Genomic DNA, 12723 nt, shown 5'->3' with positions numbered 1-12723 from the left:
TATTTTCCAGGTGATCAGACTGAGGCAAAGATATTAGGTGCCTCCCGTAGGCTAGTGTTGGATTGACAACCGGGTCTGTCTAGTCCCTACTACCATGCCTTCTTTTCAAGAAAATCACGTGGGTACTAGGTAACGTGGTGCCAGGGCCATTCCAAACAGGCTCAATAAAACCTTCCCAGGGCATTAAAAAAAAAAAAAAGAAAGCACATAGTAGAACTGGGCTTTGGGCCCAGACAGTCTGATGTCAAAGACCGGCTCCCTGTTGAAGAACGGCAGCACCACTTCACCTAAATAAGATCATCATATCCCATGAGGCACCGCCCACCCCTGCTCTCCATTACTCTGACCCATGAGTTTAGGCTAAGAGCCTCTCGAACTTCTATTGTAGGATGCAGGGGGCAAGGAGAGAGATGTGCAAGGAGCGTGAGGTTCTTTCTTAAAGTCCCCTTCAGCAAGCTGTAGTATGTTCAAGGTTAGACTCCACAGTCCTCAGCTCACCGGACCCTTGCTCTTGAATAGCAGAAATGTGTGTTATGCTTTGGGAAGAGGGTAAGGCCAGAAGCTCCCAGGGGGCTTGGGGACACATACACTCTGACACAATCATTCAAGGTCATAGGAGGGCACAGCATATTCTAGTTAAGGGGGTGATCATATTCAAAGAACTCATGAGTCTCCCCTGCCCAGAATGGTACACGTTGCAAATTATCTGTCCCTCTCACACTGGCCTGGCCAAGTGCTCATGGAGTCCCAGGTGGAGGACGTTTATCTACAAGATTAGAGGGGACCAAGTACCCCAGGTCACTTAGGGTGGTGGTGATGGGTGGGAGCTTGACTGAAAGCAGACCGAGGTCCCTGCCGAGTCAGATTTCAGCAAAGGACAAGGAGATCTCTCCTGAGAGCCTACAAGGAACTCACACTTTGTGCATGTCTCCAGAGAGCCTTGAGCTGGGGAAAGGAAGAAATAGCGACCACCCCAGAATTGACTTTGCCAAGGGGGCTGGCGGATACACACTGTTTGGCCCAGTGAATGACAGCTCATTCATTCTCTTCCCTCTGGACTGTTGTATTTCTCCAAACTGTTAAGATGGGGTTAATTACTGACAATTAATTACAGTAATAAGAGCAGGGTTCCCAACAATTGCAGCCACAGGAGAGCTAGGAGGCTCCTACAAGTCCTGTAGGCTCCAGGGAAATTCCTCCAGCGGAGGCAGACTTGGTTTAGATTAGCCCGTGGCTCAGTATCAGACGCTGCTTACTCCAAGCTCTGCCTATGCTCTGAACCACATTCTAGCACATGGTGCTTATCTCTCATCCTCCTGAGGAAGAAACGGAGGTCCAGAGAAATTCAGTAAGTTGTTCAAGGATGTACAATTTCCCATCACACCTTGTAAACACCTGGACCAATGGAATTGTCACGGGGACTTCTTGGGGAACACGCATGTAAATTATCCGACAAGCTGCCCCCATACTGGACATTCTGACTCTGGTTTCTGTCTTTTTTTTCCCCTTGTATTAGGGGCAATAACATATACAGCATTATTTTTCTAAACAGTCAAACAAAGATGAAATGATTTGATTAATCATAAATCCATTATTGTAAAAATAACCGATCAACCAGGTGAACCAGTGGGGGATGAAAACGTGCAGAAGTTTGAGACATCAAAGACAAATTTATACCTAGAAAATCCAGGGGGGCAATCCGTCCTCACTTGACCCGCAAACCTGAGTACGGTTGTAAGGCGTAAGCAGCAGTCGCTTTGCAAACAGGTGAGCTTAGAGGACAATCCCAGGCACAAAGGTCTGATAGAGAAGAGAACAAGAGCTTCCCACGAGTCAGAGGGAAGCTGACAATGAGAACAAGCCAATGCTTAGCAGTAAGAAGCAACTTACTTGTTTCAGTTTATACTCTTGGAAAATAGACATACTCTCTTAATTTCTAGAGGGCTATATATGAGCATATTTCCTAATAGATTATTCCCTTACAAACGCATCTGCTAACTTAACTCCCGGGAAAGCAACTACCGGAGGACTATGAAATGAAGGTCCCACTCAGTCCTCTCCTGGAGTTTCCCAGCTAATTCTGTAACAAACTGGATCAGGAAATGGTCCCTCTGCCCTAGTTAATAACAGTATCTGGTGGAGCGGGGCTCCTGGGGCTGTCCAGAGCCAGTTAGGTGATCTGAATAAGAAAACAAAAATGGATCCCTAGATAAAACTACTTTAAAAGTCCTGCCCTAGCAGAGCAACCACCTCTGCACACCCTATTAAAAGCCAGATGCTAACAACAATAGCGTCTCAACAACTTAAAACCCAGACCTGGAGTTAACATTCTTGTGGCCTTGGAGAAGTAATCTTTACTTTAACCAAAGGTCAGCAGGCAGGCTATCTGGCCTGAAGGTAAACAGTTTTAATCCAGACTGCTGACTGCTTTCCACAAGTAAAGGAAACTGAAGGCTGTTTTTTTTTTTAACCTAAAAAAATAAAAACGTGCTTATAATAGGGAACCAGAATTTACTGGCTTTAGGACTTTTAAGCAACACACACACACACACACACACACGCGCGCGCGCGCGCACACACACACACACACACACTAGAAAAGTATTACAGAAGCATGAGTTTGGAATACAAGGGGTGAAAATAAAGACAGACTGAATTTTGTGTCCCCAGCCCCCCCACAAAACAGGCTGAACTGGTCTTCACATTGGTACTAAGTTTCAAAAATGATCTCACTTCTCTTTTCTCTGGGGTTTCAAAAAGAATCAGATAACTTCACCGACAAGCAGAGGCTAGATCAATAATCAGAAAATAAAAAAAAAATGGTTAAATTATCTGTCCAGGACAATGCTACAAGCCAGAGGAAGATCCACACAGACATCCTCTACTCTTGAGAGTGTTACTCTGACTGAGCCTGTTCAGGGAGGGTTTTTCATTCAAATTCCTTGTTTAGACCCCTGAAGGGTCAGTGGTCTAAGGGCCAAGAGAGGAGATAGGAGTTCCTGCTCACCTGTTCAAAGGTGTTTGGGGCTTTCAAAGCTGCAGCAGCCAGCCAGTTTTCATCCCTTGTGGTAGAAGAAGCTTCTAGGGCCGCCCGAGCTGTGACCAGTCTCAACTTCGGTGTACAGGTGGCTGGAGGAAGGAGGAGGGCATTGGCTGGCTCAGAGCAGGAAATGTGTGACGTCACGGAAGTCTGGCTAAGACCTGAGGGACTAAAACATCCCAGGAGGCCCCGCCCCCACCCCTGTCAATTACCTGAATACCTGGGAGCAGGTAGGTGGCGTCTCTCGGAGGACAAATGAATCAGTTAGAGCAATTTGCTGGATGGAATTTACTTTCCTTTCTGAGAGCATAGCACGTGCCCAGCCCCGTGTTCAGATCTGAAGGCATATGCCTGATCGGTCCCCAGGCAGACCTCCTATGCCTGATTGTTTCCAGGGCCCTCCCAAGCCACACAGCTGCCAAGATCAGAATTAAAAGGGAAGTTTTTGTTTGTTTTTGTTTTTGTGGGTGCAAAGAAGGGAAAAGTTTGTGAAGATTTGCCATATCTGGGGTTTGTCCCCCAAACGCCTTTCCGAATCGCATCCCTTTGAGTGCCTAGTGTTTTCCTGTTGCACTATTATAACAAACTGAAGGTGACATTACAAGTGTGCTTCTTTAAAAATAAACTAAATCTGATGCCCGTCGCTGTCCTTTTCCGTCCCCCCCCTCTCCACTACCTCCAGCACTGTCATCGCATATTCTAGGCATTGGTAAAACTTCAGTCACTCCTACCTGTCTGCTTGTCACGTGGTGGTTACAGTTCACCCCCGTAGGCCTGCAATTAGGAGCGCTTTAAATGATTCAGGCTAAAATGATAGTGCCTTACTAAGGGGATGTTGTCCGCTGGGAGAGCCGCGGAGGAGGAGTCAGGTTTATTTTGGTCCCAAGCTTGGTGTGTGACCCTGGACAAGTCATGGCTGCTTCAGCCTTTCCAGCAGGAAAGAAGCTAATGGCACGACTCAGCTGGCACCTGAGTGGCAGCTATGAGGAATTCTGCCTGCCGGTTAAGGCCTGTGGCATCTGTGCCCAGCGCGGTGAACAACCCCCATCAGCCTGCTGAATTGTTGTGTGTGCCTGCGGCTGGCAGCCAGCCTCCTTCCCCAAGGTATTCACTCTCCGGAATGTGCTACCTGGGAACACTGGGGAGTTCTCTCTCCTGGGCTGGTCCAGGCACACTTTTGTCCCTTCAAGAAAACACCTGCTGAAAATCCTTCCCACTTCTAATCTTAACTGGGGGCTTCACCTGTTCTAATATCACACTGCTTAGCAGGGTTGGGTTGGGCTGGGCTGGAGGACAAGGTTGTAGAAAGAAAAAGAAAGCACACACCCCATCCCCCCCCCCCGAGTGTCCACATTGGTAGGTCCTCGGTCACTTAGTACCCTGGAAAGCAAGGGGAGGAGAAGGAATCTAGATCCAGAGGCAACTTCAAAAGACTGGCTTACCCCAGGCAGGCCTAAACTGCCTCTCCCACCTGGGACCCAAGTAACTCTTTCAGCTGCGTGGGAAGCTTTAAACACACACACACACACACACACACACACACACACACACACACACACACACACACACACAGAGCAACTCTTTACAACTTTATCCAATAGAAACTGAGTGGAGTGTAGCTCTCCTGTACTAGTAAAAATAAAACAATAGAAACGGGAAATAGATGAAGACTGCCAAACCTTTCACCTGCAGATTTTTTTCCCCCTAGAGGGACGAGGGGGGTGAGGGAGGAGTATCATCCCACCCCAGACAAAGACTTCTCTTTCCTGAGACAGGGTGTCCCCGGGGACAGGAGGAGACAGGACTAGCCCTGTTGAATCAGACGGAAGGCCACGCCCCTCGCCGAGTCCCGCCCTCTGCGTGCTGTCCGTCAGGCTTCACCTTGCCCAAGGGACTGGCTCCGACTTGGTAAGGCAGTTAGAGTTCCTGGCACTGGGCCCCTGGGTCGAGGTGAAATATATTTGAATAAAATGTGCTATAAAACTTACACGCCTAGAACTTCGCTGAAGGCCTCTAGACTGTGGGAATTTTTCTCGCTGTATTCACAGACACATAGCCCCCCACCCCTCCCACACACATATGGCCTGGTGAAAAAAAGCAGGAGAGATGGGACATAGGAAAAGTGAATAAACCAGGCGGGGGTGGCACATATATTTAATCCCAGCTTTCGAGAGGCAGGTGGATCTCTGTGAGTTCAAGGCCAGCCTGCTCTACGGAATGATTTTCAGGACGGCCAAGGGGACACGTAGAGACTCAAGTCTCAAAAAACAAAAACAAAGACAAAAAAAAAAAAAGAAAGAAAAGAAATAAAAAGTTAAACGGAGTGGCGCCAGGGCCCAGGTGCTGGGTTAAGAAGAGGAACTCCTGGCTATTTCATACGGTCAGCCAAGCCGGATGAGGGGGCTCTTCTAGCTGCTGCATGTAGCACATCCTTTAAAGGCGGAAACCAAGCCCAGTAGGAACGCCGTTGTCCCACCCAGGCTGCTGTAGTGTTTGAGCCAAGCCTTAGGGTCCAAGGGACCAGAGAAAAAGTGGAACTGATACCACGGAAGCAAACACGGAGAGAGCACTTGCCAGGGCTACTTACCAACCCTAACACTCAAGTTAGCTCCCCAGTGCTGTTTCCACGGAACAGGTCTGGACGCCAGAGCTCAGAGACTGGGGAACTTGGCTCATGCAGCAAGGGACAGAATAAGAGCCATTTGTAACCAGGGCCTTTTCTACTCCATGAAAAGAAATTAGGGAGATTCTAATTGTATATTCATTGGGCGAGGTCCTAAATGTCAGCTTAGTTATCTCTCGTTCCCTCTCCCTCCCCATCTCCCTCTAGACAGGGTCTCTAGTCCAGGCTGATCTCAGACTCCCTATACACCGGAGGATGACATTGACCTTGCCTCCATCTCCTGAGTGCTGGGGCTATAGGTGTGAACCTCTTCAACTGACTTTATATTGTGCTGGGGTTCAAACCCAGAACTTCCTGAATGCGAGACAAGCATTATACAACTGAGGTATATCCCCAGGCCGGCCCATCCCCACACATTCTGAGACAGGACCTCATGTAGCCCAGGCTGACACCCTCCTGCCTTCACTTCGAAAGTGCTGGGATTTCCAGCCATGCACCACCACACCAGGCTGACCTCAGCTTCTTCCCTATGCATTATTCTGAAGGAGGAGACTGGTAGAAGCAAGAGTGTGGACTAAGAGTTTCAGCTGCAACTCAGCAACCTGGCTGAGACACAAAACATACTAGTGTAAGATGGATATTCTTATGTGTGCATATATAGATGGATATATACATTAATGAAAGGCACCAGGAAACCATACTACTGAGGGTGTTCTTGATCTTTTGGAGACCTATCACATCAAACCCAAGAATGAAGGAGAGCTTGGCGGGCCCCTTAAGAACCACAAACGATTCCCCATGGCATCTTCCATGGCCATTTCCAGCAACAATCTCTTTGAAAACCTAATAAGATCTGCTCACAGCTGGATAAAATGAGATAATGTCCAAGTAAGTTGCACTATACACTACTGCCAAGGTGAGGGGTTTAGAGTCAGCAAATAGACACACACTGCTTCTCCCCCTTCCCAGCCCTTCTCACTGGCATTGCTGAAAGGCTGAAGTACGCTGGAGCTCAAAGGCCACCCTGGGTCATATAGGATTGTCACAGACTGTACCAGGCTGTTTCTTATAGGCCACCAATTAGCTCCCAAATCATGATGCAGAGGCTTCTTATTAGTTTTGAATGCTTGGCCTAGCTTAGCTCTTTTCTGGCTAGATCTTTTAACTTAAATTAACCTGTTTATCTACCTTTTGCCTCGGGGCTTATTACCTTTCTTACTTCTGTGAATCTTACTTTCACTGCTTCTCCAGTCTAGCTGCTGGTGGCTACCTTGTTCTCCCCTTCTTCTTCTCGCATTCCTCCTTTTTCTTTCTTTCTTTCTTTTTTTTTTTTTTTTTGAAGAGCTTATTTGTTTTTTTATTGTGTATACAGTAGTCTCGGTATTCTGTCTGCATGTATACCTGCAGGCCAGAAGAGGGCACTAGACCTCATTACAGATGGTTGTGAGCCACCATGCGGTTGCTGGGAATTGAACTCAGGACCTTTGGAAGAGCAGGCAGTGCTCTTAACCACTGAGTCATCTCTCCAGCCCTCCTTTTTTTTTTGAGCCTAGAATTCTTCTGTTTATTCTCTCCACCAGAGAGCCCCACCTATCTTTTGTTTTTGTTTTTGTTTTGTTTTGTTTTATTTTTGTCTAGCTATTGGCTGGTCAGCTTTTTATTCGACCAATCAGGTGCCTTACACAAGGGAGGTGAAACAAATGCAACTCATCTACGTAATTAAACAAATGCAGCATAAACAAAAGTAACACACCTTTACACAGTTAAAGCAATAGTCTGCAGCATAAGCAAATGTGGCACAACTTTGCCTAGTTAATATTCCATAACAACAAACTGCCACCATGTTCAAGAGTTCAGCTGTGCTGGTTCGCTAAGGCTCACCACAGATGGGCTTGTTGACTGTGGCGTTCCCTCATTGGAGGAGGAGCGTGGGGAGGGGGGTTCACCAGCCGCTCCTCCTAGCCAGTTGTATGCAGTTCTGCCCTAATCGCGTCTGACGTCAGGGAGGGACTAGAAGTCCATAGGCTGGGAAGGTCTAGGGAGAGAGACTCCCATCTATTGGTCCATTGGGAAGTCCTCGTTCATGCTGGCACACCTTCTAGTGTAACAGAGTGAAGTTTGATAGACTCACAAGTTTGGTGGACTCATTTTGCCATTGGGACCTCAGGAGGAGGGGTGGGCTTTGTTTACAAATCACTAAGGGAAGAAACTATAATGATGGCTTGGACTATATCAGCCCCAGCTCTAGGTACACTGGCAGCTGATGTTAATCCTCCTGCCTCCAAGAACAAATCATTTCGAGCAAACAAGAGGAAGGGCTGGCTGATGTTGCTGGGGCTATTGGGAAAAGCTTCATGCCAAAAGGCACACGAAGTGGACCTGGAAGGAGAGCTGGTGGCAAGGACAGCTCACGGGGCTGGAGGCAGGACACAGGCCGTGTGTGGTGAGGACATATGTGGAAGGACAACAATACAGAGAGATGGTCACCGAGGACCCACCGGATGGATGCGATGGGGCCAGATCAGGAAGGAAGGCTGCCTGGCGGGTGGACGGCGACTCTTCAAGAATGGTCATGTTCCCAACTGTTGGGCTACTACATTATGGCTTCGCTTCCTTCTCTCTGGGAGCCGGCCTCTTCTGCTGTGATTACATCCTGGAAAGTTTATTTTCCACAAAGGCAGATGGGAAGTATTAGGAAGCTCATAGAACTCGAGGCTGGGCTTATGCTTGTTCCTCGGCCAGCTCACGGGGGCTTTGTGTTTCAGTTGAACTCTTATCTGTCTTGACAGCGATGCATGCAGGAGGGGAGGTCTGTTCTCCAAACGCTTTACTCTTGATCCCCACAATGAAGGCTGGCATTCTCAAGGCTTCCTCATGGCAATGAACCCATGGCTACAGGATTCCTTCTGATTCAGAGGAATCACTCTGTCCCTGTTTGCACCCTTATCCCCCCGCCAGCACATTTGTGGGGTTTTCTGAGACGGCAGAATGCCACAATAGGGAACAGATTTCATCTGATTTTAATAAAATCATCTTTAGAGAAAACCTCAGCTCCATAATTTCTAAAGGTATTCTGCATTATGAGATGACATTGCTGTATATACATTACATCACATCGGCCTCGGTAGTTTTTTGAAGCTAGCTTAGCTCCAACTCTTTTGTTAGCTAAGTCCAAATGCTTAGCATGATGTGGGTAAGCAGATCTTCACAGGGCAATTCTGGGGAACCCCACTAGAAATTGAGGCCCTCGGGTGACCTCCCATCTCACTCCTGCTCAGCCATGTGCTGTCTGTGTTGCACGAGGTACCCCATGCACATCACAGGAAATACTCACCTTCCAGTTCACTTGGTTTTGCAGGGAGATGGAAGGTCACAGGGAAGTTATAATTATGTTGATTATTCATGAGGACACACATTTTATAAAAGTTCACTATGCAAATTGTAGCCAGTACACTCTTATTTAGCAAAAGGAAAACAATGACCATGTTACTGCTTTCTTTGCCGCTGTCACAAGTGTAAAGCTTATAATAACTATATCTCCATGTTTACAAGATCCCATCCTTGCATAAACCACTTGAGTTCTCTTTGAGCAACTTTTCGTGGTGGTGGTTGTTGCTTGGAAGTGGGTCATGGCTGTTTCTTTCTTGGTTACTTCATGCTTTGTTGTTGTTCTTGTTTTGAGACATAGTGAGTCCATATTGGTCTGGAACTCCCATTCCTTCAGGTTCAGCCACCCACCTGCTGGGATTATAGGCATGAATCACTATGCTTCTTCATACTTCAACTGGCCCAACTCCATGTGTCAAAAGTTGCAAAAGATTCCTTCTTCTAGCTTTGGCTTCCATCTGAGGACCCATTTGGTATCCTTGACTGGTCTATAATGGCAGTGGCACTTGCCCCCACCCTCTTTTAGAGTCAACCATTCTCAGGCTTACCCCTTGGATGTCCTTATCAGCCTGTCCGTCAAGCCTGTACCACATCTTTGTTCTTTCTATGCCCAGAGAAACAGCCACCCCTACCCATGTTACAGGAGAGCATGCTCCTTCGTGGCCTACCACAGGAGAAGAATTTCCTAAAGCACATATTTCATCTTTTTCTCACTTTGCCCCCTGAGAGACTTGACCTGGTCCCCTGGGAAGAGCAGTAGGTAGGCTCACTTCTCCTTTTCCTATGTCTTGGAGGGATCCCATGTTCTCCTGGGTTGCCCTACACCTCAAGTTTTTTCTGTTTATGAGTCTGCCATACCCAAGTCTGCCCAGCCATGTGCCTTCTAGTACTGCCTTCCCAGTTCTAGATGTATCCTCTGATTTAGTCTTTATCATTTCAAAAAGTGACACATTAGTTTCCATAATGACTTAGTTTTTTTTTTCTTATTTTTCTGAACACTCGTGGAAACGAGGGCCATTGTTCAATGAGGAGTCCCTAATACAGGCCCAAACCTGACTGTTTGCGGTTCCCATAACAACCCATCTCTGTTTTATTTAGGCACTTGTCAGTGCTTGCCATCCTGACTGTTCACTTGCCACTGTCTGCATTGACATAGCGCACCCATGTCACTGTGCGGAGCCCTGGAAGAGTTCCACATACTAACTGTAGTTGACATGCAAAAACCAAGCGTGAGCGGAAAGTCGCTTGTCCAACATGTCCAGCTGGTTGCAGGCAGAGTCATGGTTCCACTGCCGGCCACCCGGAGTATCATTGTGGGGAACCCTGGAGCGTTTCTCTTTCCATGGAATCTTTCTTTGACTTCTCCAAGCAGATACTCGTGTATGCTCTGCACGCTCTACCTCAGTACGTTATGCTTGTAGTGTTTAAAGTGTCCCTCCAAAGCTGACAAGGTATGGAATGAGACTTTCTGATAAGTCCAGGGCTTGGCCCACTTCCTGAAAAGGGCATAGGGAACCTTCAGTTCATTTCAGTTGAAAGGTTGAATGAGACCAGGAAAGAGATGAAAGGAGTGCGCATTGCTAAGCTGAATCTCGAGTCAATCTTTCCTTTCCCCATAAGCTGTGGGGAGTTACTTGTTTCATTTAATTTCCACGACAATAGACAACAGTCTAAGCATTCAGTATCCATCACCCACCGTTTATGCAAGGCTTTCATAGTGAATGCTTTCAATATGGTAGTCTGTGTCTAAGAGACGGGTTCCCAATTGTTAGGTCTTTACAATCAATGGGGAATCAGAGTTAAAACAAAATGCAAGGTAGAAATTGTCCTAAAGAAAAATGCCATGGATGTAGTTACCCAAGAAAAAGAGGCAATCATGCGCTAATGTAAAGGCTCTGAGTTCTACACCATTAAACAGCAGAGCTAGACTCAGAGTGCAGTCAATATAGCACCTGTCACAACCTCAGACCCCAGCAATCTTACCTTGGCTCAGATGCATGTGTTACCAGATGACCTAAACTGCTTATAGCACCGACGTGAGAAGTGGGTGCTCTGAGCACATAGGAAGACGTCGTGTTTCAATTATAGCCTCTACCTCATGGCCACAGTCAGGGCTGGTTGACACCCAGGCAAGAATTTGGGGGAAAATCTGGATTCTGCCAATGACAGTAACACCTATAGACACTGAGCTGAACTTCAGTTCCTTTAAGGTAGTGTTGGAAGCCTAGTAGGCCTTTTAAAAAAAGACCCTACTTCAAACATTAGCTTTTAAAAATGTTGTATAACTCGCATGTCTCCAGATTGTGTTTGTGCATGTTCAGTCCTCAGTGAAAAAGACCAAATTGTTCACCTTACCTCAGCCCTCTGTGGACTTGCTGGCTTGGTGCTCCCAAGGAAATGACTCTTTCTAGACTTATGAGACCAAATTCTTCAAGCTTTTTCCCAAGGGAGCTTAAAATTTATAATAATTAGTGACACCAAGTGATGTAAGGAAACACACACAAATGTTCTGCTGGGAGAATATAGTAGAACGGGCAAGAGCAAGAGAGGACTCGTACTAACGGTCAGGTGGGGTTTGTAAAGTCCCAGAGGAGCCAAATCCCTAGGTGGAGAAGCTTTTTCCTTCCATGTGAACTTTCACTTCTTCCCACGAAGGGCAGGTCCTCTAGAGTAGGGATCACAGTCCGGGAGCTATCCCCTGCACCTTCCATGTCAGACTAAGAGAGAAAGTCACCATGACAACCACTCACCACCAATGGAGAGGAGCCTTGGTCGGATCCCAAGAAACAGGGTCTCCAAAACAGGGAAACTCACTTGACTTCTCTCGAATCCTGAGTGTGGAGACACTCCCTATGAATTTGCTCAGGGAATTTGGGTCAAGCGTCTGACCTCCTAGGACCTTCCTAGGACCTTCTTGGAGTTGAATTCCCCGTGGACACCTTGTCACTAATCCCAGTGCGGTAGCTGGAGGAGGCAGCTGGAGCCAACAAGACTGGGCTTCCTGATAAACCACAAACCACAGTGCCTTGGAGTGTCAGGTACGGAATTGGGCGATGTGGAGGGAGGACCTGTCCATGTCCACTTCTGGTGACGCTGGCCCTGGGTGCAGCCACCTGCTCTCCCTCCATCCAGAGTTCAGCTGAGGAATGAGCACTTTCCCGCTGCTGTCCTTTGTCCATTATAAGAGTCTGGGGCATCATTGTGAAACTGCCCGAAAGCCTCCCATTCCTAAGCAGTCCAATTAATCCTCGGTCAGAAATGTTGACTTCAGCTGTCATCCAGAAACCAAATGACAGGTGAGAGCAGGAATTCCTTCCTCTTGGGATATGGGAATGTTGGAATGTGTGCTGTATTCAAATCTGCGTAGCTCATCCTGTGAGTTGCATGAAAGGTTAAGAGTTGGGACTATGTTATTAACCAGTCTGGGAGCTTAGGGGCCCCAGATCTCAACGTTCCCTGTTCATGGTGTCTTAATTTGAGTCTTTAACAGTATCAGTATCCGCCATCAGCCCAGGCTGGTCAGACTGGTTTTTCTTGTAGCTGAGTCCCTCCAAGATAACCAGGTCTCCTTCTCACTCACTTTCTCTTAGTTGTTCGAGGAGATGAACTGGAAGTATAGCCTTGGTGCTGTTTGGCCACTGGATTGGGCACAGAGTGGACAGCAGTTGTGCAA

General features: G+C 47.3%; 1 protein-coding gene across 4 annotated transcripts in view; it reads right to left on the bottom strand.

Annotated features, from left to right (window-relative positions):
- The window catches only part of Lnx1 (ligand of numb-protein X 1), a 115183-nt gene extending 102690 nt beyond the window's left edge, over positions 1–12493 (bottom strand). The window contains exons 1-2 of one of the 4 annotated variants that reach the window (XM_048415138.3): positions 11406–11777; positions 3008–3129 (exon numbers count right to left, since the gene is read on the bottom strand). The gene's annotated coding sequence lies outside the window, so the exon portion shown is untranslated. Of the gene's footprint in view, positions 1–3007; positions 3185–11405; positions 11778–11800 lie in introns of those variants that run through there. The other 3 variants (XM_085691771.2, XM_085691772.2, XM_085691774.2) reach the window with 3 other exon arrangements.
- Between the last annotated feature and the right edge of the window lie 230 nt (positions 12494–12723).

This window comes from Myodes glareolus, chromosome 8 (genome assembly GCF_982192425.1).
Source record: "Myodes glareolus chromosome 8, mMyoGla1.1, whole genome shotgun sequence".
Lineage (NCBI taxonomy): Eukaryota > Metazoa > Chordata > Mammalia > Rodentia > Cricetidae > Myodes > Myodes glareolus.
This window is presented reverse-complemented; position numbering and strand designations above follow the sequence as displayed.